The 25,577-nt window shown below is 51.2% G+C and overlaps 1 long non-coding RNA gene across 1 annotated transcript; it reads right to left on the bottom strand.

Annotated features, from left to right (window-relative positions):
- Positions 1-19,964: 19,964 nt before the first annotated feature.
- Positions 19,965-25,320, bottom strand: LOC147824283 (uncharacterized). Its single transcript, XR_015442601.1, has 2 exons — positions 25,184-25,320; positions 19,965-23,369 (listed from the first exon to the last, which is right to left on the bottom strand). It is a non-coding gene; the product is annotated as an uncharacterized LOC147824283 (long non-coding RNA).
- Positions 25,321-25,577: the final 257 nt, after the last annotated feature.

The raw sequence follows: 25,577 nt of genomic DNA, 5'->3' as shown, positions 1-25,577 counted from the left end.
CACAGATGACTGCTTGGGGGACAACTGTTTAACTTTGGGAGAAAGGCAAGGAATAGCCCGCTCTGGTGCGAAGTAACAAAAACTTAATTTTGGAAATTTATTAAGAGTGTTGTCCCAGTACAGCCCCAAACTCTTGCTGTTTTGCTGAGCTACCAGCTCTAGGATGCTCAGAATCCTGATTTCATTATGCAGAGCAATTTGTTCTGTAGCTGAGGCTTCCTCCTTCGTATCCAAAGTGGGTCCTAAAGGCGTTTTCCAAATGTGAGGTGCTAGGGGTCCGAAGCCTACAGTCTGCAGTAGCATCAGTTACACTGCTCTGTTACCTCACATTTTACACAAGACCCAGCAGGTGCAGGGAAACGGGAGAGGTGGGGCCAGAGCCTGAATTAAAAGCCTGGCTCGCCCCTAGTGCTTTTCGCTCTGCCAGGACAAAGTAGGACTTACTGAATTTTTAAAACATGCCCAGCTCTGGCACCCCGGGCATTAACTCTGAGGTCCTCGCAGTAGCTAACACCAGTTTCTAGACACGGAGACCGTAGTCTGCTCGGGCTCACACAGGCCAGGGTCGGAACTGGGCAGTGAGCCTCTGTGGTTCTCAGTAACTGCGGTCCTCCACCAGCCTCAGACCCAGCTCCTGCAAGTCTTTCCACAGCTCGAAACAAGGGCAGCTAAGGGTGGGACAGTACCGTCCACACTCTGAAAATAACCCCAGTGTGGCTGCACACTCAGGCTTTCCGATCGTCCTCAGTGTGTGTTGGGGTCTAGGGTAATAGACTAGATTCATTCTGTGACAGACTGAATTATTCGCTTTGTAACAGCTGCTTTTGAAGCTAATCATGTCATTTAGTCTTTCCTTGTCTCGTGAGTTGCACACATTCACTCGAGTCATCTGGCCAGCTGGTTAAGACCAGATGTGCTCCATACATAGGTAGTGTCAGGCACTGAGCAGAGAAAGGTGCATCTTGTGGTCCAGGCTTGGTCCTGAGCAGTGAGGATGCCCGGGCCTTCGAGTCTGCAGTACACAGTAAGAGTCAAGCTCAGTCAGGCACAGGGTGACAATCCAAGCTGAGGAGCTGCACTTTCACTCAGTGTGTGGAGGAAGTGCCTAAGGGGACCCTTTGGGGGAAGAGAAGCAGCTCCATCTCAAGCTGCAGAGACACTGTGATGTAGGGTGCTGGCCAGGATTCTGCAAAGAGCACCAGACCCTGAGTACAGAAGAGTTCTCCTGAGTCCATGGCCCTGTCCCCAGAGTTCAGAGGAGAATCGTGTCCACAGGAGATGGGAATCCACACAAAGGTGTCCATCCCAAGGCAAGCAGTGTGAGATTTTCTCTAGTTCTGGTCCAGGCCAGATATGGTGCTGAGATTCCAGGTTCCCAGCCTGGCTCTTTGGAGAAAACTTTATTCATATGAAGAAGGGCATTAAAGGAGGTCACCATTGCTTCATGGAACTATTCCCTTAGAATGTAGAATCTGCTTTGATTTCTTTCACACTACAGTTCTTAAGGTTTGATCTCCTATCTGGACACAACAACCAGGCCAAAGTGTCCTGGCCTGGACAACTGGCAATCTTTGGGCAAAACATCTCTCAGTTTAAGGTAATAAATGGACATCTTGATTGCAAACAAACAAAACCAGTGGTTTCAAGCTGTACATCTAGGGCCTCATTTGTACCCAATGAACCTTTTAAAATGCATGTGAAAACAGCTTGGTGGGGGCAGAGATCTGATTTATATATTGGAGTCCTGCAATTCAATTGTATGTAGGAAAGGGGGAAAGCCCCCAGGGTAAAATCTGAGCACCTGTGGGCTGGGGATGTAGCTCAGTGGCGCCATGCCTGCCTGGCAAGCACAAGGTCCTGAGTTCCATTCCTCTACCCAAAAAAAAGAAATTGAAAACTGACCCCCTGTGACCTCGGACCATTTCTCTGTTCACGAGTGAGGCAGAGACGTCAGAGGGTTTGCAGACGGAAGAGCGAGATCAGAAGCCCCATCCACTGTGCAGACTCCACTTCCTGGCCCCAACCCACCGAGTCTGGAGAGCGGTCACCACGCAGGCATGGGGCAAGGCTTCTGCATACACACCAGGTACCTCCCAGCCTCAGTCGGCGCTGACTCCGCTTCACACCTGTCCTTGTGTTGGCACAACAGAGGTCTCCCAGCTGCATCCTTACATTTGCAAAAGGTAAGATGGTCTCAGAGACACTGATTCTGCCAAGAGTATACAGCAGATAACCAGAAAAGGGCTCCAACTCCAAACTTCTAGTTCTTAGAAAGACAGGCTCTTTGTGTCATTTCTGTTTGCACCCCCTCGTGAGGTTGAACCGTGCCGCGGAGCCCAGACCTCGGAAGGCCTTAACCCAGGCAGCTCCCAGCTGGTGGGACTCCAGGCTCGGCCGGACTCTGCAGAGCTTTGACATTATCTCGGGCACTGTGGTCCCCTCCAGCGGGCTCAGCGATTCCGGGAGGAGGCGGCTCACGTTGATGTGTAAGCCCAGGCTTCGAAGGGACAGAGACGTCTTTTTGTTCCTCAGTTATGACTTTAATAAAAAAGTATTACCGCATTCATGGCCATGATTTTATCCTTACATAGTTTCTTAGTCTACTAAAAGTGTAACTACTCTGACATGGGGCTCTGCAAAATGTTTTGATGTGAAAAGTGAGATCATAGTTGGAAATTGGAGGACCATCTGTTCAAGGATGAAATAAAAGGAAGGCAATATGAAGGTAGGATGTCATTCTTTTAAAGCATATTTTTGCATCTTTTCCCATGTTTCTATTTTAAAGCTGTATATCTAAATTACTGCTCTCTGTTTTTTACATCTGCTAATTATCTGTCTTCATTTATGATGTGTGGGCAGATCATTGAGTCTCAGAAAAACTACCCTCAAGCCTAGCCCTACATTCCTGCAAGATCATATCATCTGCAGGAGTCAGGTTTCTTGCCAGGAGACCTGGTTTGCGAAGTAAACAAACTGGAAGGAAAACCATGAAATGTTAGAGACTTTCCAACTGGGGCAGGACATGAATAACAAACAATACCTTAGCTATTAAGTGCCTCTTAAAGATACGCTGTCGGGTCGCACTGACCTGCAGGACTGGACCAGTGCAGGACACAAAGAGGCCAGTAAGGACCCCTGTGGGGGGAACCCCCAGCACCAGAGAGGTCCTTCTGCTGACCTCGGAGGAGCAGCTGTTCCCTTCCCTCAAAGCAGCCCGCCCTTGCCCTTCGCAGTTGCAGTCGCGTGGAGTTTGCTTACAAGCTCAGATCTGCTTTTGAAGAGTGAGCCAAAGACAGAGCCACTGGGGGAACTTAGCGGACAGAGCCAACTCGAAAGGCCCGGGCTTATTTTCCTCTCCATCGCTGGGCTGGTGATCTTCCCTCTTCCCGTCTCATTCCACCCACCCGCCTCGCCGTGCCCTTCCTCACATTTGATTCTTTGTTAGGCGAAAAATGGGGACAATAGAAAACATTTCCTTCTGGAAATGTCACCTGTTTTTAAATAACAACTCAGAGTCTGTAAATATTTTCATGATAAATTCACACCCCTAACACCACACACACACAGACACACACCTTGCTCTGTGAAAGGCCCGTTTTCTAGGTCAGAACATGGAATCTAAGGTCCTAGGTGCCCTCCTCAAGTTCCCCCTATGCCCAGAGTCCAGGCTTTCATCTCTGGAGGTGGAGCCGGAGCCTCGCTGCTCTGTTCTCTTGTGGATGAAACAATCCATGCAGGTAGGGTTTGAGGAGGACTTAGTCACAATCATCAGTCCGCGTAGGCGAGCACAGAGCCGGTTCTGTGGTTTCAGCCCAGGCCCATCCTCTCTCGGAGCTCAGCTGTGAGTGCAGGGATGACCCAAATGACCTCCATGTTGGGACAGACCCAACCCTGGGCAACTCTCAGAATTCTCCGCACTTTGGCAGAGCAATATCTTGGTTAATGAGGAACCTCGAATATAATGGAAGAATTCTTATCCACACGGACGGCCCAGGAGCTGTAACATCACAGCACCATACCTCACTGTGCTGCTGGTGATGCCCGTGTGCACAAATCCACAGCTACCAACTGCAGGAGAGTAGAGCGACACACTCACGTAGAGGACATGCTACGCAGGGACAAGTCATTGTTACCTGTCTGTCCGTTGGCCACACCCTACTCTGTCCTTATTTGAGACTCATCCCCTCTATCGGTCTAGTTCACTGTGAGGTTCTGTGAAGTTGCACCAGCAGCAGCCTCATCTGTCTCATGCTTGCTGTGTCCCTTGCCTTGGGAGGTGACATGCGGGAACTGGTGCGTCCCCCGAGGTTGTGTGAACACACACTCTCTGATGTTCACACAACACAGTGGCCTACTGGCATTTCTCAGGACAGCTCCTTAGGTTCGTTATGCAGCCCATGATGGTGACTAAGTGGACATAAAAAGTGAGAGGACAGCGGGTGGAACACGGTGTGGAAACTGGATTGTTTCACATTCCTCACTCTCTCCCTGCTACACAATCACTCACACAACACTTGTCAAGTGGCTTGGCAGCCCCTCCGCCTAGGAGACAGTGGAGTCCCCACTTGCTTCCTGCAGGGCTCGGCCATGCTGGCTTCGGCCCAGGAAGACAGACCGGTTCCTGCAGGCTCGGTAAAAGGGCCCAGACTTCTGCTTCTATGCGTTCCTGGCTAACCAACCCCTGGTGTGAATGAGGAAAGGAAACACAGAGATCACCAAAACTTAGAGCAAGAAAGATAAATATTCACTATGGTAAACCTCTGAGATTGGTGATTGGTTGTTAAGCAGCATGACTGCAGCAGAAATCTCACTGATACAATGAACCTCTGGCTCTTTTGGTTTTTTGTGCATTTCATCGATTAATGTATACAAACCTGAACATTTTATTGAGGGTCCTGAGCTGCACTGTAGGCTGACTGTGGAAACCGTAAGACAATGGCTGGTGCTGAGAAGATCACAGGCTGGAGAGCCATTGACTGCACCCTTCTGTGTCCTCAGCCCACGTGGAGCAGTGGCCCCTTGGCAGCTGTGCTAGACTGGCTGTGAGGGTGGGCAGCACCATAACCTACAGTGTGATCTTGGTGGCCACCTACTGGAGACTCTCTCGGGGCTCAGGACCTGGAGAAACAGTCTTCAGGCAGAGCAGCCAGCCAGTTCAGGCTCACACTCACCAGCTCCCTCCCTGGTGGTATCCCTCTTGGAGTGATTGGGAAAAGTCAAAGCCAAATACGAGGTCCCCATGAGCAAGCACACTCCCACCTGCAGCACACATTTTATTTACTAAACTCTAGTCTGGTTTCATTTTACCTTTTCTACACACATTTTATGCTTTTACTCTTTCCTTATAACCCATTGCTATTTTATCTATTGATATATCAGATATATTTACGTAGAGGCCCTTAGATTCTTTCAGGAGCAGAACTGAGAACACATAAAACACTACTGTTAATAAGAAAAATATTAATTTCAATTAGTATAATGAAGGTAAAAGTAAAATTTTATTCATGATCAATTAACTGTTGTCACTAAAACCTACCGAGGTCTGGTATTTCTTTTCTGAATAATCTATAGGCGGGCATTATGTGTAAATACTGACAGCCATTTGTATCATTTCACATCCACTGTCAAGATAAACACAGAGAGAAAACCGTGTGCTGCCACAGTGCGAGGGGCTGCGGGCACCATAAAGCTGCATCAGGTGCTTCGACACCTTTAAGAGCCTCGTGTGTGTGTGGCACCTTCGCCTTACCCAGACCTGGTTGCCTGGGAGACCCCGAGGTTCACAGTAAGAACAAGGAGAGGCAGGTAATGTGGGAGCACCAGGAGCAGCCTGGCAGGGCTCCTGCTTCAGCACACTGCTCTAAGAGATCCAGAATCCATGCCCAAGCCCAGGGCAGGGGCCAGAGGCAGGACAGGCACGGGAAAGTCCAGCAGACAAAGGAAGAGTGGGGGACCGAGTTGCAGGGGGTGGGGCAGGAGCCCAGTCCCAGGGTGGGGCGCAGAGCTGGGGAGCGTGCGCCCTAAGCGGTGGGAGGCCTTCAGGGAGATAGATGTGCTTACCCTGATTTACGCACTACACAATGTAGATATGGATCAAAACATCACACGGGGCCACAGAAATAATTTCTCTTTCTATGGACTAGCTACATAATAAATTTAACTAAGCAAAAAAAAAAGAAAGAGTTCAGGGAGAGGAAAATAAACCTGAACTGAACTGGGTCGGCAGATGGAAGCTGAAGGTGATCAGAGCCAGAGCAGAAGCTGCGAGGGGTTCATAATGCGGGTCTGAGCTAGTGTTTGAACCACAGAATATCCAAGGGTCAGGAAGGAAGGGAAACAGGAATCGGCCACTCCCTATGAACTTCAGAGAGCTTTGATCAAAGTGTTCTCCACCTAGGAGAAATGTGAGGCCCAGGGCGGCAAACCCCAATCCCCACCCCTGCAGAGGCCCCCAGATGCTGGCATCCATGCAGGGCCATGGCCCCGGAGTCCCCGGGTCCTGCCACGCAGCTGCCTTGCCAAGCAGGGTCTCTGCACCCCGAGAGCAACACCAGCTGCCGGGGAAGCTGCAGCCTCTGTACAGTGGGGAGACAGTTCGGAGTTATTTCTGTCTCCCCTCTCCCGGTGGCCACACCTATATCTGCGCAGGACCCTCAGACAGCTCTGAGGCTCACTGACTCCATCCCTGGCAGGGCCGCAGTGAGATGAGCAACAGGACCCCTTGCCTCCATGCAGACACAGCTGAAGCCCACAGAAGGGGATTAACCCGAGGAAGCGATTTCAACAACCTCACCCATAACACAGCTCGTAATAAAAGACAACCCAGAAAGCTTTAGAAAAATCCCTACCAGGGACTGGAAAGATTCTGAATTGTCAAGATTCAAAAGAACATGACATCATGTGCAAACTTTAACCCAAATGGACCACAGACCTAACTGAAAGAGCTAAACTGTGAAACTCTTCAAAGAAAGCATGGGTGCTAAGACATGGATCAGATAGCAGTGTCTCACATAGGACACAAAGCACACAAGTAATAAAGATAGGCAAATGAGCTTCATAAAAATTAAAAACTTCTCTGCTTCAACACAACTCCCAGAGTGAGAATGAGATAATATTTAAAAGTCATGTAACCAATAAAGGATTTGTATCCAGGACTTTGACAACTCAACAATAAAAAGAAAATCCAGTTGAAAAATCTGAAGAGACAATGCTTAAAAGAAGATATGCACATAGTCAATAAGCATGTGAAAAGATGTTCAATATCACTTGTCATTTAAATGAAAATCAAAACCATAATGAGACACTACTTCATACCTGGGACAATGATTATAGCAAAAAGACAGACAATAAACAGTCCTGGTGAGGATATACAGAAGTAGAAACCCACATACTTTGCTCATGGGAATGTAAAATGGCGAGGCCACTTTGGAAAACAGTTTGGCAATTGCTCAAAAATAATTACCCTGTGACCCAGCAGTTCCGTTCCCAGGTATTTACTCAAGGGAAATGAAAACATGTTTATCACAAATGTTCATACTAGCATTACTCATATGCAAAAATGGGAACTAACCTAAATGTCCATTAACTTACGAACAGATAAACAAAATGTCATGCACACAGGTGTATTATTTGGTAACCAAAAAAGTAAAGTTTGGGTACCTGCTAACATACATTAACTGTGAAAACATTAAGTGAAAGAAGACAGACAGCAAAGACTGCACATTTTATTTTCCTGTGTACATACGAAGCATCACAGACCCAGGGAAATCCACAGAAACAATGGATAGCAGTGGGCAGGGGCACGAGACCGGAAACGGGGGGTGATGGTTTCCAGGGGAGATGATCAAAGTGTTCTGAGATCAGACGAAGCCCGGAGACACCGAGGCCACTGGGTTGTGGCCTTCCCAAGAGTGGATGCATAATATGTAACTCACCTAACCGAGCTGTCATCAAAGTGACCTTGCATTTTTACATGGTAACATGTAAAACCTGGTAACAATTTGACATTAAAAATATTGCTTTAGAAATAAGAATAGGATTACTAAAAGTTTTTTTAAAATGAAATGGAAGCAGTAAAGAGCAAAACTGGAAGATGTCAAAAATTCATTCAGTGAATTTGAAGACAAACTGAAAAAAGCTTCAAACTTCTGAGGAAAATGACAGTGGAGTGAATTAGACAGGAGAAAAGATGATGTATTAAAAATACAACTACAACATCCAATTAATGCTGGAATACTACAGAAATACTTGTTCAAGTTAATATTCAGACACTCAGATGAAAAGAGTTATTTCTTATTTTATTTTATTACTATTATAGTTACTACTAATATTTTATCATCTTGAAAGTTTTTATTTTTAATTGGCAAATCATGGTATACATTTAGGAGGTAAAATAAAGTGTGTTGATGTATGCACTGTGGAGTGACTGAATTGAGGTAACACCTGTCACTTCCTCTATTAAGGGGAGAGTGTTTAAAATCCTCTACTTTGACAGTTTTGAATACGCATTATTCATACCAAGGCCGTGCTGCCCAAGGACGTCACTAGCACTCGCTCCTCTGCCTGAGCAACTGCAGACCCTCTGACCAAACCTTCTGTTTCCTCAGCCCCTCCCCACCCTGGTAGCCACCATTCTAGTCCCTATATTTAGATTCTCCATCAGAGTTCATGCAGTGTCTGGCTTTATTCCACTTAAAATTATCCCCCACATTCATTCATATTGTCACTGATTGTCAAACTTTTCTTTTTAAAGGCAGTATAGTATTCTGTTGTGTACACACTTCACATTTTCTTCACTTGAGACTCAGAATGCTTCCCTTCTCGGCTATTGTGAGCAGTGCATAATGAACACAGGATGCAGCTGTGTGAAAAACACACAGATTCAATTTTTTTGATCTCTGTTCAGAAGCAGGGTTGTTGGAAAACATAGTGATTTTAGTTTTAGCTTTTGAGTAACTTCTGTGCTGTTTTCCATAATGGGCTGTGAACAGGGTTCCTTTCACCAACTTTCACCTTTTTGCAGTGGACATTCTAACAAGTGTAGGCGATATTTCATCCTATTGTGATTTTAATTTGCATTTCCTCAACACCTAAAGAGCATTTCTCCATATATCTGTTGATCATGTGCTTGTCTTTGTTCGAGAATTGCCTGTTAGCTTGAAATTTGTTGCTCAAAAAATTGTGGAGCCTCTGTTTTTTCGCAGGAGAACACCGAGCCACCATCCTGGGAATCCAGGTCCCAGCTCCGTGACTCACTGAGAATGTGGCTTTCAGCAAATCGTTTAGCATCTTTGACCCTCAAGTTCCTCATCTGCTTAAACAAGAAAGGAAAAGAAGTGCTTGGACTAGACGACTGTAGCACAGCTGCCTCCAGCAAGCGGTAGGGGCCCAGAGGCAGGCTGGAAGGTGAGGAAGCCTGCAGGGGAGGCTAATGGAGTCCTCCTGTCCAAGGGAATTGAAAACCTGGCTGGTAAGAAGGGTGGGGTAGCCAGCAGCCCAGCACTGTGCGCAGCGCTGAACCCTGACCATGCCGTCCGAATGCCCAGAAAGGAGCAAGGACTGTTTTGCAGAGCGCTGGCCACTGCAGAGCAGAGCACGGCCCTCTGAGCTCCTTCACGTCTGCAGCTTAACCGCCGCCCGAGTGCCAACGTCTGGCCTAGATCTCCAGCTCTGATCACCTCCCCGCACTTCTCTGGTTTTCCTCCTGCTATCTCCCTGCACCTTTCCAACCACCCCTGCCAAGCATCACCTGCATTTCTGCATTGAGTCAGTCACCTTCAAGCTCAAACACAACACGAGCTTGTTATACACATGGATGACCCTGTTTCTTATGTCTGGATTAGTGATACTAAAATTCATTCTTTGCCCCAAGCCAAAGACCTAGGTGATTTTACCGTGCCCACCACCTATAACCAACTGCTGAGTCTTGTCAGTATTGCCATCAATACACATGACATTCTTGTGCTTGCTTCGGCGGCACATATACACATGACCTTCTTTTTTTTTTTTTGGTACCTGGGATCAAACTCGGGACCTTGCAGTTGCGAAGCAGGAGGCAGAACCAGTGAGCTAAATTTGGCCCTACATTCTTGTTTTTCTCTCCATCTCTGCTTCTATTTAGATTCCAAACATTTCTTGCTTGAATTATTATCCTTCCAATTGAGCTCTCTGTCTTCAATTCTGCACCCTTACACTTATGGTCAAGTTATTCCCCTGCTAAAAACCTTCTCTGGGTCTAGCTGATAACCACACAACAACTTCCATAGAATGGCATTCAAGGACACTTCCCAGTCTCTCCAAGGAAGAAAATTCTAAAACAGGACACTTATTATGGAGCTTTGTGAGGGAGAAGCAGAGCTATGATCCAGCCCCACAAGGGCCTCATCTACCCCTGGGTAACCCTGGAGAAGTCATCCAGAGTTGCTCCAAGATGAACTAAGGCTGCGTATGACTTATTGATCAAGCACTGGATGGGAAATACCTCTGACCGGAAGCATGACTTGGGCAATACTACGAACTGAGGCCTGTTTCCTGGCAGCCCTCCCAGAAACTGGGTGAACAAATCTGTACCCAAAGGCAGGATTGGGCTTCACACGAGAAACTCCACCATATACTCATCCATCTCTACATATCCTGCTCTGGGCTTGCTGGATCCCTTATGTTTGTTTGTTTGTTTTTTGGTACCAGGGATTGAACTCAGGACCTTGCGCTTACAAGGCAAGCACAGCACACTGAGCTAAATCCCTAGTCCCCCTTATGTTTGTTTTTATTATAGCACTTAACCACGTTTTATTTCCCTGCCTCCTTTTTTCTCTGTATTCCGCATTAAACTGTGAACTTTGTGCAACAAATGCTCAACTATGTGAACTGTTGTTGCACCTTTAATGCTTATAACAGACAACTTATCAAATGAACCATTAAATGAATTAATGTACATTTCCTTTCTCCCCATTTTTTTGGGAGGGACAAGGAAAAATATTTGGAAATCTAGCAAACCAAATAAGATAGATGCTACTGCCAGCAAAGACTATTTTGCTTAGGGGTTGAGGTGCAAGTCTTACTTGGGGTCTTGGCGAACCATATCACACAGGCAGGCACCAGGTAGTCACAGATTCCAGAGTAGTTGCAGATTGGGGTGGTCTGCTTTTCTGATCCATGGGCTGCCACCACCTGCAGGTGACCAGATGTCCCAGGGTTGTGTAAATCCTCATGGCACACTCTGGCCACAGCCGAGCCGATCTGGCATCCTGGTGGTATAGTCCAGCTCGGCTGGTGCTGGCTGTCAGCAGGCCTTCTGAGGGAGCCCTCGCTTGCACACTGGACTCTGTGACACTGTCCCCAGGGGCAGCCGAGTCTCCTTCTGCCTTCTCTTTTGTCCCTGGAGCAGTAGTCAGACCTCACTACTTGCCATGCCTCGAATCGCCCAAGCCTTCCTCTCAACCCAGGATCTCCATTTGCTCTCTCTTTGGCTTGAAATGCTTTGTCTGATGTGATCAGCAGCTCGATGGCTACTTCTCTTTCAAGACTTAGTCCAACTGTCACCCTGGGAAAGCTTTTTCCCAAAGGAAGTCCCGATCTTCATTCTGTGTTTCCACCGAACTCCCTTTGTACCAATGGCCACACCCCTTTTATTTTTAACTTCCACGTCTGAGGTCTGAGCTCTTGCCAACAGTAGGAGACTTTGGGCCTCGACCACTGTGTTTCCTTGGCACCTAATGGGGCCTGGCACACAGGAAAGAAAGGAGGGATGAATGAAGAATAGGCATGTGGGAAAGTTAGGCCCCTGAGATACTGACTAGAGAGGAGTTTTTTAGAAGGAACTAAAAAGGCGCTTCTCTGAGAGGAGATATTTAGGTTCTACCCAAGGCCAATGGTGGCCCCTGACGTAGCTCTGACTCTTTATCCCTGACGTTTCAGTCTCAGGTGACTTCACACCTGGCGCTAGCAGAAGGGTGTCAGAATCAGAGCCTCCAGGGGCCCGGAAGATGACTGTGGTGGGTTGGCCCTCAGGGAACTCAGTGTCCATTCTCCAGGTGTGGTCGCCAGCGGGAACACAGCCTTGGCCTTGGGGAGGCCTGCTGCACACCACCCCCCGCCCCCCACTGTTTGAAATCACATTTTCTGAACAGCAGTGGATCTCAGTGGGGAGAGGAAACACTGTTCTTCTTGTGGGACAAGAGGCTGCTTCGATGTTTCTCAGAAGGAAAAATCTTTCTCATTGCTCCTCGGCCTTTTGGCTAAGATCAAGTACAGAAGTAAAAATCTTTCTGAATGCTTCCATGGTCTCAAGGAAAGTAGGTCACAAATTTCACTGCCATAAAAAAAACTTTGCTTGGCACTTTTTTTCTATAAAGTTTTTTTCTACTTTAAAAAAATGTAAATTCTTGTTTGTTTTTTGTTTTTTATACCAGGATTGAACTCAGGACCTTGTGCTTTCAAAGCAGGTGCCAGAACCACTGAGCTAAATCCCCAGCTAATAATGTAAATTCTTTATAAGACTATTTAGAAAATATGGAAAATAAAAAGCTAGGAAAAATCCCTCAAAATTCCCCCACCAACGAGCAAACTCTACCAGCATCTTAGCTTGTGTGTCAGACACAGGGTGGGATTTTGGATCTGACATCTGTAACCAGAGCTGGGTGGGCAGGGAAATAATTGACTTCTAAACAGCGGGGTCTCTGTAAGGACTTGCAGCCCAACAGAGCTAAGCAAGATAGTGGGAGATAGCTCAAAAATGCCTGATTAAAACCAGACTGCCTCTGCCCAGGCCCTGCAAGGAGGTGTCCACCGCGGGCCGCATTGCTGAAGTAGACTCCGTTGTGACCACAACAGAGCCATTGTGCAGGCGACATTTGTTTCAAGAAACAATTCCAGGCTGAGGGCACACAGGGCTTCTGCATCCAGTCCATGAAGAGGTCTCCTGGCTGCCAGCTTCTCACCAGGATCTCAGTGCAGAGCACTGCGGTTCTTGGCCTTAATGCTGAATGGAGTCAGTGTTAAAGCTGAAGTCGTGGACAGTTCAATACACAGAGCCACCTCTGTTTCTCACCAGGGCTGTGCGTGGGGCTTACCGGGGCTCGTTGCTCTTCAGGGGTCACAAGGGACAGGAGTCGAGGAGCCAGAGCCACAGCTCAGGGACGGTGAGGGAGGAGGACCCGGTCCCTGTGGTGACAGGGACCATGGCCTGGGCGTGTGTCCGAGGACACTGCCCAGGTTCCAAACTGTCTGAAGCTGCCTTCTTACTGCGGTTCTACATTTCTGCAGTTTTTCTCTTAATAGAAGTTTGTGCCTCCCTTGAAATTTCCTGCAGTGTCACTGGTATATTGGGAGATAAAGGGGTTTTTTGGCTTTTTGTTTTGTTTGGTCTTTTTGAGGCAGGGTCTTCCTTTGTAGTTCAGGCTGGGCCTGGACTCACTGTGTAGCCCAAGGTGGCCTCAAACTCAAGACGATCCTCCTGCCTCTGCCTCCCGACTGTGGGATTATAGGCATGTGCCACCACGCCCAGCTGGACATGAATTTTAGGATGTGTGCTGCCAAGTCGAGCACCCCACTGAAAGTAGAGTTTCAAGACTATCAGAGGTGGGGATTAGAATATTAATCCAGTATAAATCCCTCTGAAGTCAGGTCTGTTTTACTTTAATTATTCTTTTATTATAATTACTTATAATGACAATATTTCTTGCTTCTAGCCACTTCATATTCAGACCATTTTTTCACATATAATTAAAATACATAAAACCTACACTGCATATTCTTTTCATGTGTTTTTATCTACATTAATGTTCATTCAGAATTATTAATCTTAGTAAAACAAAAGCAGGTTGGGAAAAGTAAAGCAGGTTGGCCGTAAGGTGCTCGAATTGAAACACAAAATGGCTCCTTGTTCAAGCTGCGGCCTCGGCCGACCCGCTGGCACCAGGCCTCGGGCTTCACAGTGGTGGCCGCTGTAAACCACCTTCACTCGCCGCGGTTTGTGCTGCCTGAACTCATCTGCCACTCGGGGCTCAGAAACGCAAGCCTGTGAGTGAGACGCAGGCTTCCCCGGGCAGAGCCAGTCCCGTGAGGACTTTAACAGGGCGCCCAGACGGCCAACTAAAGGGGGACTTGGCACTGGGACAGCACAGGGTCTCGTGCCTCTCCCTCTGCCAAGTTACTCTGTTTCATGACTGGTGCTTCAGCATCCAATAGTAGCATGCTCTGAACTTCAGACCAGAGGCCCCCAGCTCCTCAACACACGTACACACACCCCAGCTGCAGGGTGCTCTCAATTTTTTCTCTGCAGTAACAGAACAGTACTAAATGTTAAGTGTTCACAGCTCCAAAAAGGAAGCGTCGAGAGGCTGGACCTAGAGGTCTAGGTCTTTCTTGAAGTTCCACAGTGGGGACAAGGACAGAGCAATCAAAAGGAAGAGTAGAGACGGAGAAGCACCAGTTTTCCTCCGGCAGCAAGGTTAAAGGAGCCGGAACTGGAGCTGCTAGGAGAAGAAGTCGGAGCCTGTCTTCCCTGGAGGGACCCAGGGGCAGCCGATGCTGAAAGACCCAGCTTGAGACTCCTGCAGATTCCAGACAAGAGGACTCTGAGGGCTTCTACCCCATGGCCCTGGAGATCTGAAGCCCACATTGCTAGGGAGCACACTGAGCTTTCCCCACCTCAGAGGCAGCGGTTTCAGCAGGCAGCTTTCTTCCAGGACGATGGCTGGGCCGACTTCTGCGGCAGAAGCTCATCTTCTCCAGGCCTGGTGGGTGGGGCTCCTCCCTTAGTGTTTACCCTGAAAGGTAGGGACTGCAAACATTCTCACATGGACACCTCTGCCCCTTATCAGCTGCGCCACTTGGCCTTGGGGGAAGGAAGGGACACCTTCCCCAAGTCTTCCTCCTCCCGTGGGCCAGCGACGCTCACACGGGCCATGCCCTCTGGTCAGCTAGTGGCGGCAGGTTCGGGTTCGCCACACTTCAGGCTTTCTCTTCCTGGAGTAAGACGCCCTTCACAGTGTGGATGTGCTGCTTCTCCTACAGCCACTCAGCTTTGTAAAGTGTGCACCGGTTCATTAAGGGTGCGATTCAACGACACGACCAGAACTCTGCAAACACGCGGAGCTTAATCGGCCACTTCTTGCCACCGCCAGCCCATGGCTGAAGAGAGAGCTGTTGGGTGGTGGCCTGCTCACTCCAGAGAGGCTCTTTCTACAGGCCAGGCCTGTTTCGAGGGGCCCAGAGCCACCTACCTTGCCAAAATCCCCTTTACCTTGCCAAAGTGACTTTCCTTCCAAAACACGATTTGGAAAGTTAATGTTTAACTTTTCATAACAACGTTTTCTTTTGTTTGTTTTCCCCAGTGACTCCATATCTGTACCGAACATCCATCCCAAAGAACTTAAACAGGAAGCAAAAGCCAAAGCTAAACTAGTTCACACCCTTTTCTATGGCTGCCTACTTAAAAATAGTCACTACAGATCAAAACAGAACAGACCCTGTGGCTGAGGTATTGTTCCCTAGATTACATTTTAGAACCCCACCCTACATGAATATGGAGTTGTGGCTCTTTATGGTCTTGGTTTTCATTACTGCATGTGTAGAGCATAGAAATATTTTGAAGCTGCGAAGAAATCTCGTATAGAAGGAGCGTCTCACAGGAGATGAGAGCTCAGCACTCCGTGTCTCCCGCTGCTCCTGACAGAGCTGAAGTTTCCTCACCCTGCCTGCCTTCTGCGGGGTGTGCTGGGCCCACACCTCCCTCCAGAGCCTCAGCAGAGTTCCCAAGGGCCTGGGAATTGCACAGCTCAGCGTGCCGAGCTGCGCTGCTTGTTTGCTGCTGAATTTGAGAGGAATTGGAGCCTCATTCTTTCATATTTTTGTAACCAAGAAATGAACTCTAACAAAGGACTATTCTACACTAATCATTTCCAGCATTATATACTTCGCAGGCAAGGGAGACAAAAAATGAAGAACTTGTCATTTTTTCTCCTGAAGGGGAAATTTAGTTTCGCTAAGCTACATCTCTAACTGTCCTTTTGCTCTGAAGAATATGAAAGAAAGAAGGATTGGAGGTGGAACTTAGTGGTGGGCTTGGCAAGTGTGGGGCCCTGGGCCTGGGGCCAGGACCAAAACCAATACCGATAGGAAGACATTGTAGATAAAAGGCATAAGTTTACCCTAAAAGCTAAATAACAGCAGTCTCCAAGCAGTAAAGCACAAAATGAATGCTAACCATTTCTTGGACTTCATATCTTTTTCTTCCTACAGAAATCATGCAATGAGTCATGTTCCTTTTGTTGGATCAGCCCACAAAAGTATTTACATTGATATACATAGAGCCCTTTTTGCAATCAAACATTTCTGTTCATGTTGAAACATAATTTTAAAATAGGGATGATTTTTAAAGGCAAGGCCAGGGCAGCCCAGAGCAAGGGGATTCTGGGAACTGGGGCCACCAAGTGTCCCCAAGGCCTGCAGCCACGGAGGGCCCCAGTGCCTGGAAGATGCACATTCTCGATCCAGAAACGAGCATGCCACTTCAAAAGCAACTGTCTTGAGGTAAAATGTAAATGCTGTCGGACAACTCAAACACTTTAAAATTCAGCACCTTGGGAGCACAGCCCACCATGCAGCCATTGCCACAATCCACTGTGGGGCGCTCCCCGCCCGCCACGGGCCCTCTGCTGCGACCACCCGACTGCTCACCTTCTGTCTCCACCCACAGCTCTGCGCTCTCCGGATGCCACAGATGGAGTCGGTCTCACAGCTGTGGTCCTGCATGCCCAGGCTCCTTCATGTTGTGCTGATGTGACCCTCGTGTGGCGCCAGCATTGTTACTGCTGAGTCTTCCCTCTTGTGCTGTACAGGCGTTGCTGGAGGATGAACACAGCTTGGTCTCCAGCCAGCAGCTGGTGGGCGTTCGAGTTGTTCCTGTGCTTGGCTGGTATGAGCACTGCTGCTAGGAGCCCTGTGTGAGGCCGCAGTGGACACCCACATGAGTCTCGAGCAGAACGTGGGCCAAGGGAGAGACCCATTCGTTCTTAGAAATGGAGACTTCCACCTCTTGTGTTCTGTGACTCCCCACGCCTCACCCACACCGGCCAGGGCAGGCTTTGAAGGAGAGGACAAAGGATCACATCTCTCCTCTGACTAAAATTCCCCGTGGCGTCCGTCATGTGGCGAAGGACACTTCGCTCCTGCGGGCCCTGCCTCAGTGACACTGGCCAACATGGGTCACTTCACCTCTTCCTACCACTGCCCTTCCTGCAACCCTGCTCTCCTTGAACTTGTTGCTCCACAAACACAAGAGCTGTCAGGCCACCCACAGTACCACAGCCATGTCCACAGGGGTGGGAGTCACCCGGCCTGGGCAATCCCATGCTCTACCCTCAGTGCCGGGTGGGGAGCCAGGCTCATCCAGTGTCCTTTGGGACCTTCCTAGGACCATTGGGAAGACATCACATCTTCCTCTCTGAGTTGAGATTGCTGTCATTTAACATAAATCCAAAATTGCTGGTGGTCATTTTTGTCAAAATGTGAGGCATTTTCCATGCAGATGGACTCAGTAGAAGGGGAAATAAAGGAGAAAAAAGAAGAAAAAGAGGGAGGGGCAGAGATGGAGACGGATACGGAACAGGAAGCTCTGTCAAATGAGAGAGGATCGGACGACGTCACTTGTGTCCAGCCATGCCCGGAGCAAGCAAGATCTGGCTTTTCTTAGCCGAAGAATGATCTTTTCTGAACGAGATAAATTTTTATCACCAGCACTCGGAGAAGGCCTGGCGCCTGGCAAATCCCTCAGACAGGCCTGGCCGGGCTGGGATGGGCCCCTGAGGCGTCTCTTCCCCTGTAACTCACGGCTACACCGAGATCCAGGTCTGGAGAGAGGAGGCCCTCGGGCAGCAGGGACCAGCGCTGAGGGTCGGAGTGGGTGCAGCTCCTGTCCCAGGACGCCGAGGTCTGCACTTGCAGAAACAGACCTCGAGAGCAGAGCGAGAGGAAAGGCCGCCCCATGGGTTGAAAGCGAAGATGGGGAAGCCGGACTGAGTATAAGAGGGCTCAGTTTCATGATCCTAGTCTCAGTGTTTATTGCCACCTTATCAGATTTCCACCTTCAGCAAAACTTACTTTGGGGATTCAGTGTGTCTCTGTCGAAATAAAGGTGAGAAGGAGAAGCCCAATGCCTCCTGTGGGACACACCAGGGGATCGGCTCTGCCCTCCCAGGCAGCAGGTGACACCGTCACTAAAATCATCCAGGGGCAGCACAGGGCTGAAAGGAACAGTGCACAGATGTCTCTCCCGGCAGGAGGGTGTCCCCGTGGGCCGCCTGGAAGCACCCAGAAGTTAGTCCACGGGAAGTGAGGGCTCATTAGGCCAATGACTGGAAAAAGCAACACTGGACATCAGAAGTGAACAGAGCGAACCTTGCACAGAAAAACACGCCGCAGTCGCGCCACGTCTGCTAAGACTCCACCACAGCCCAGACTCGGGGTGCAGATGGTGGGGCCCAGCCAGAGCAGAGGAAGCAGAGGAAGCACGGAGGCTGACCGGGCGTCTGGGGTGGAAAGTGCTGCAGGCAGGCAGGGGCGGAACTGTCATATGGAAGCCACCACAACCTGGATTTCTCTGCTGGCTGCTGGGCCAGCCCTGGGCACCCTCGGGATCTAGACCCATGCCCAGTGCACAGCGGGCCACGTCGGAGGTGGGGCCATTTAGATTCCCTGCATTCGTTTACGATCCGGTCTAGCAAATACACACAGATTAATGCTGAGGGCGAAGCCCTGCAGCCGTGTTGAGGCGAGGTGAATGGGAAGCAGGGTTCTCTACCAGGCCATTTGGGGAAAGAGCTGGAAGCACTGCATTCGACCCATGAGCAGTGCCGCGCCAGTGACCAGCTGTTCATTCCCTGTAAGGTCTTGTCTGTCTGTTGGCCAGAGTGGACAGCACCACACCCTGTATGGCAGGTACCATCTTTATTTTCCATTCCTGAATCTCGTCTTTGGTTTTCATAGCATCAATAATACATTTCTTAAAAGATTTTTCATATTTCAAAGAGCATTGTGTTCCTCCTCGATTATTTATGCTAGCTGGAGGCTGACCCAGACAGTACCACTGGCCAGTGAAAAACATCTGTGTTTCTCAACTTTCCTTATCATCAAAGAGTAAAGCTTGCAGCTCTGTAAACAGTGTTACTGCTGGACAAATAGAACATTTTCTTTTGGAAGGATATCTCCTAAGTCAATGCAGGTCTGGGTCAGCCAGAAAGCCTCACTGTGAACACAGAAACTCGAGCTGCTGCTCCAGGATTGGAAGGCTCTGGCCTGTTCACACACCAGCAAGGAGAGCAACCAGGCCAGGGCTGTGCAGCTGGGAGCGCAAGCAAGACTCGCCCCAGAGTATCCTGCGAGGCATGGCTCCCGCCGTACCTGGGACCGAGTCCACAGTGCCTCGTGCACTGGGCAGGGGGCCCCGCTGGCAGCACCAGCCTTGGAAGCCAGGCAGCGTGGCTAAGACAGCCAGGAGTAGCAGTGCTCCTCGCCCTCTCTTCTTTTTGCAAAACTAGCTCCCTATCCAAGTCCACTGTTGAGCCGGAGCACAGGCTCGTGCTGCGGAGGACTGGAGCAAGGGCCTCGCTGACGTCAGGCTTCTGAGGGGAAGACCGAGCTCGGACACACGGCGAGGGTGATGTGCTGAGGGATCCACAAGCAGAAACGAGAAATCAAAACCGAAACACGGCTCCAGTCCACACCTGCACATACTCCCCTTCATCTACGTGAACTCTCACGTCTGCCTCTTATGCTGTGGGTGCACCCCAACCAGCAAGGAGCATCCGGGTTGTTCAGAGATCAAAATCACTCCGTCACTGCCTCGGCTTCAAGCTCAGAAGTTCTAGGTAATTGGATGTCCCTTCATTTCCCAGCGATTACCTTGAGTTCATTACCACCACCCAATATAAAATAACAGGGAGAAAGAAGAAATCAAAAAGTAGTTAAAATATAAGTATGTATCATATTTTACCAGTCTCAGAAATTTCCCACCACTTACCACGTCTGAAATCAATCAATGGCATCTTATAATTGCTGCTTAAGTGGGTGGCGATTAGGATGGAACTGTCACTGCCTAATAGTATCTTAATTAATTTTTGAGGACATTTTCCTCTGAAAATTTGCATAAGAATGATAGCTCTCTCGAGAGTTGCAAAATAAAAATCACTAGTAAAAAGCAGGCCTCTGGCACAGTGCAGTGGGCAGTGTGCGTACGTCTGAAATGAGCGGATCAGAGTGCCTTCTAAGCACAGCCTCACAGAGCGAGTGTGAGCAGAAACTCGGGGCGGAGGCCAGCGCGCCTCCCCGCGGCTTGTAAGAGGCTGCCGTGTTGCTGAGAGCCCATCCCTTCCTCGTCCACTCCGGGCCCCTTGCTCTCCGGCCACTGACCCCTCAGGGCACGTTCCTCAGTGTCTCGCTGACCACCCCAGGTCCTGGTCCTCTCCAGCGGAGCATCACAGTGGCACAGGAACTGTGGCCCCTGAACTCACTGGCTACTTGCTGGTGCTGGCCGGTGGCCTCCAGAGCATAAACCACAAGGACGACCTGGCTTAAAACCAAAGTTCTAGCACAAGGACCCGAGTTCGATCCCCAGTACCAAAAAACCCCGAAGTCAGACTGGTGTGGGCGTGTTGCAATGACTTCGGAGGGCCGTCTGCTCACACCAGGCACGCGTCTCTTCCCAGACCCCTTGTCCTCTGGTCTTACTCTTTTCACATCCACGAGAACCTAACCAAGTCACCTGCCCCCTTCCAGGAAGAGGCAAGGATGATGCACCCATGTTCCAGCTACCGGGAGAAGCTTCCTTCCCTGGCGTCATGCGTGCGGCTGAGCAGGCCAGGGACGGCTGCTGTCTCCTGGCAGGCCACCTCCTATGGGTTCCAGATCACCGCAAAACACTTCACACACTCCAGGCTAGATTCACTCCTCTTGTGCTTCTGCTTGCTGCTCGTGGAGAAGATTCTCGAAGGGCAAGTGTTGGTGGGTGGAGGAGTGGTGTGGTGGCCTGAGTAGGACACTCGGGGACAAGGCCATGAAACCGAGCCTCAGGTCTCCTCAGACTCTGCACTTCGCACCACCCCACGGGCCGTGTCTGACAGCCAACCCGGGCGGATCTGGTGACGCTCAGCCGTGCAGGCGGCTTGGGTGTCAGTCACCCGGTCTCCAGGGGCCCAGCAGCAAGCCAAGTGCCAGTCCCTTCCCAGCGCTGCTCGCCCGGCAAGGCTGAGCTCCACAGCGCGTCCCACTGGGCCAAAGCCCACGCAGGAAAGTCGCAGCCTGACCAGCGGGAGGACGCCCTCTGAGCCCCACTAAGTCTGCCAGGTGTTCGAGCCGCTCTGCAGAGGCAGCTGAGGGGCACGGGAAACCCTGGAAGTGCTGCTTCTGCAATCCAAGCAGTGCTGGGCGTGGCAGCACAAGCCTGTAATCCCAGCAACAGGAGGCTGAGGCAGGAGGATCGCTTCAAGGGCCAGGCCACATGGTGAGATCAAGGCTAGCCTGGACTACACAGCAAGACCCTGTCTCAAAAAACCAAAAAAAATTTTTTTTAAATGAAATCCAAGCAGCCACAGCAATCCTAGCTAGCATCTTTGTCCAGAGGTGGGAAACAGATTATCCTTGACACTGAGGAGAATAAACTCAGCCCCACACCGTCTCCCAGGAACTGCACGGCGGCACCGCCCAGGACCCTCTCCACCCTGCGGCCTGCTCGGTCTGAGGTGCAACACCAGCCACTGCCCGCAATGCGGCTTGGGACAGCGTCAACCAAATGGCCGTGCAGAGGACAGAGTGGACAAACCGGACTGAACGCACATTTCTGCCTCTCCAGGCCTGATGTCCACTCTGCTGGGGCCGAGGGCAGGGCGTCCTGATGCGGCCGCAGTCCAAGCTGCTTGCGGACGTCGCGGGCCTGGAGGAGCTCACGCCGGGCCAGCCGCTGTCGTCCTGGGCCCTCCACAGCCTCGGCTGCCTGGTGCGCCTGACAGCCGGGAATTCGGTGGGGCGATGGGGAGCACACGGCCCTCCCATCTGCCGCTTCTCCGGGACGCTCTGGGTACAGAGCGAGCCTTTGTCTCGCAGTGTGACGGAGACGTCGGGTTTGCCGCTTTCTCCGTCAAGTGGCACGGGGCGCGCGCCCCCTTCCTACCCTGCCAGCCCTGTCAGCTCCAGCAGGCCACGGCCGCCCGCCCAGGCGCCCACCCGGCACAGCTCCGAGGTGGGGCAGCAGCCCGCAGAGGGTCAGCGTCCAGCTCAGGGCCCGGCTAGGGGTCTGCAGACGGGATGGGGCGCTCACAGAGCCACAGCCAACGCCGCTGGGCAGGGTGAGAAGGCGGAGTGCGGGCGCCAGGAGGAGCGACAGCGCCGCTGGGGAGGGACAGGCGCCCTCGTGTGAGCGGCGGCCCGGGCTCCGCGGGCTCAGGCAGGGGCCTCGGGGCGGGGCCGGAGGGGCCAGCACCGCGGCTTCGCACAGCTGCCCGCTGCCACTGCGGCAGGAACGGTCTCTGCTGCTCTGCTCCCTCTCGGAGCCCTCTCAGCCCGAGTATTCCGCCCGGCGTACAGCGAAGGCCGCCACAGCGCTCTGGAAAAGCGGCCCTTGCCGCACAGCGCAGCTCTCCAGCCCGTACCGTTCCCGGCCCTTCCAAGGAACAGAGGAGAAGCCCCGAGAAGCTCGGGCACCCGGTCTCGGGGAGGGCGGAGGCAGAGCAGACGCACACGGGGGCGCGACCTCACCGGAAGCCGCCCTGCCCTGCGGCGCGTGTCAGCTGCAGCCCGGCCTCCCTCCCTGGGCCAGCGATCTTGGGGCCCTGTGCAAGCTCCGCACGTTTCCGCAGCAGGCTCCCGGATCCTTTTGCACCCGACCTGAGGAACGGAGGCCGCATCTGCTTTAGGGCCCGGTGCTCTCCTCGGTGGCGATGGCAGGACTGAGGTGTGAGGGACTCACCTTGCTCTATGAACCGGCTCCTGCGTCTCCCGGCGAGGGCGCTGTGGACCCCTCCTCTAGACGGGAACAGCACCGGCTGATGGGAATTACTTTAGCCACAATAATAAAGCCGGGATGAAACCGGCCTGGAAAATCCGAGTGTTTGCAGATGGCACGGTGAGAGTCCAGAGGAAAGGTGGCTTTGGCAGTGGTCTGCGGGCTGCAGCCCGGCTTCTCCTCCACTGCCGTCTGTCCTGTTAGCTCCGCCCTCAGGTAGGCCCCTCCGTGGCTGTCCAGGTGGCTGCTGGAATGTAGTATTTCCTTTTCCAGGAAGTGGGACAGCGACGGTCCAATCCTGGAGTCATGGTATCCGCACTGTCCTGACCAGTAGCAATGACGGTCACCGTGGAAACTGGGCCTGACCCTGTCTCTAGCAAGGAGGAGAAATTAACATGGTACCAACCCAATGGAGATGCACACCTGTGCCTGTGGATAGGTCGAATACACCAATAAAACTGGGGATTGATGGGAAACATTCTCATGGCACAACATCTGCTGTCTGATGCAATATCTGTTAAGGACAGAAAATGTCCCTACACCAAGTAGTTGGAGAAGAATGCCTGTAATATGGAATTTTAGGGCTCATGCTCAATCTTGGAAATCAATGCATTATTTTGTTTCTACTCTTCACAGGTAGCTCTGCTTTTCCTGAGAAGTTTTTGCTTTCCGGTGGTGATTCTATTTTTATACCATCACTTGCTGTGTGTATCTATCTTGGTAGAATGTGTGCCTACCAAATACTACTGTTGTAGCAAGTATAACTCACAGTGTTGCAGCTCTAGGTGGTATAACAGAGGCAGGCCCAGACGAATGGAGCACACACCCTGGAAGCTGGAGGCAGGTTTATTTCGCTGGCAGACTGATCAGGGTCTTCTCCACAAAGCAGTCAGCCTCATCTTGAGGGTGGACAGGGTTTATTTAGATTTGGGGAAAGAGGGGTGAGGATACAGTGGCCAGACATGCAGCATCAGTTCATGGGTTGAGGTAGGTGCAGTCAGCTGGGACAGTTGGATAGAAGGGTAACTAGGACTCAGCTTGTTTACATATGGGGGAAGCAGGGGTCCCAGAAACCTACTGAGAACAAAGGACCGGGGGAAACATGGGGCCAGCCTGAGGGAGACCCAGGCAGGTTTTAGGTGCAGGAGGGGTCAGAGCTAGGAGGAGCCGTTTGTTTGGTGCTCAGTTAGCTGCAGCACAGCCTCCTCTGCTCAGACATCATTTCCCTGTTCACCACCTCTTATTTACCTAGGTAAAAAATTATCCAATTCTAGTTGCAAAGTAGTTCAAATAGAAGTGGGTGAAGGAGTGCATGTCTCTGTTACCGGTACGCACCGTGCTCTCTAACTCAGTCTGACGGGTTAGGGTGGGCATGGAAGTGTCTGCCACTCCTTTCGGCAGGCAGTGGGGTCTGAGTCCCCAGCCCTGCATGAGAACGGGCCTCACACCCCAAGGTACAGACCGGCCGCACCAGACACACAGGAGGCATCAGCAGCCGGGGCTCAGCAGAGGAACTGAAGCATGGAGCAGCCCTCAAAGTCGGGTGCAGGGGCTGTGCTCAGGAAACTGAGGCTCTTGGTTGTCAAGCCCAGGCAGCCACCACCGGCTGCACCTATGTCTCCTCGCTGACACCACTTGAGGCAAAGAGGCGCCTTCCCGTCTCACCGGAGCCAGAGTCTGCCCACACCCCCTGCGGCCCAGGCACAGGGCAGGCGAGCGCCTGTCACACAAGTAAGGGACACAGCCGCCACGGGTCCGTCCACCGTCTCTGGCCTTGGAGGGGGGGAAGGCGCAGACTGAAAGCGTAGTTATCCACCCACACTCAGCTAGGAGTCAAGCATCCAAGTGAGGAAAACGCTGTTTTAGAGCACAGTAGTGGGAAATGCCGTCCTGGTTGCAGGTGGAAAGACAGGCGGAAGCTGCGGGTCTGGGTGAGCCATGGCATGAGAAGCGGCTCCAGGTGCCTCTGTGAATCGGGCTGCGACGGCCCAGAGCAGGCAGGCAGGAAAGGCCAGCCACTCCGTCTCTGCCTGCTTGTGCCCTTGTCCTAGGCTCTGGAGAGGGCTGGGGGGACACGGAGGGAGGGCGGGGCAGCTCCAGGAAGAAGCCAGACAAAGCCTCTGCCCAGCTAAGAGCCCTTTAAAATGCACAGCTGATTCCGCCCTTTACCCCCAGAGCTCTCCTTACCTTCACAGCCTAATGACCTGCGCTCCTTTAGACAACCCAGATGTGAGTCACTGATGGAAACCTCATAGCCAGGCAGCTGGAGAGAACGCGGCAGGCTGGCGGGGAAAGTGCCGTGCCCTGCTAATTGCAAGCTCCAGGGACACCCTCGCGGGACAGCTCCCAACTGCACAATTGGATAGGCTGGCCTAGGCCTGGCCTCAGCCCAGGGAGCGGGCAGCACCAGGCAGAAGCCACTGCGCCTGCTGCTGCGGTGCCGCGGCCCCCACAGGGGCCTGTGCCCACGCTGTGGGGTGTGCTTCGTCTCCTACTCACCCCTGCCCAAACTCGCTCTGCAGAGCCGGCTTCCTTCCTGCCTTTAATAAATGTACAAGCTTGCTACCTTTTGTGCTTGACT

Source organism: Heterocephalus glaber, unplaced genomic scaffold, assembly GCF_053883595.1.
Source record: "Heterocephalus glaber isolate CG9 unplaced genomic scaffold, H.glaber_assembly_v1.0 deba00001550, whole genome shotgun sequence".
Classification (NCBI taxonomy): domain Eukaryota; kingdom Metazoa; phylum Chordata; class Mammalia; order Rodentia; family Bathyergidae; genus Heterocephalus; species Heterocephalus glaber.
This window is presented reverse-complemented; position numbering and strand designations above follow the sequence as displayed.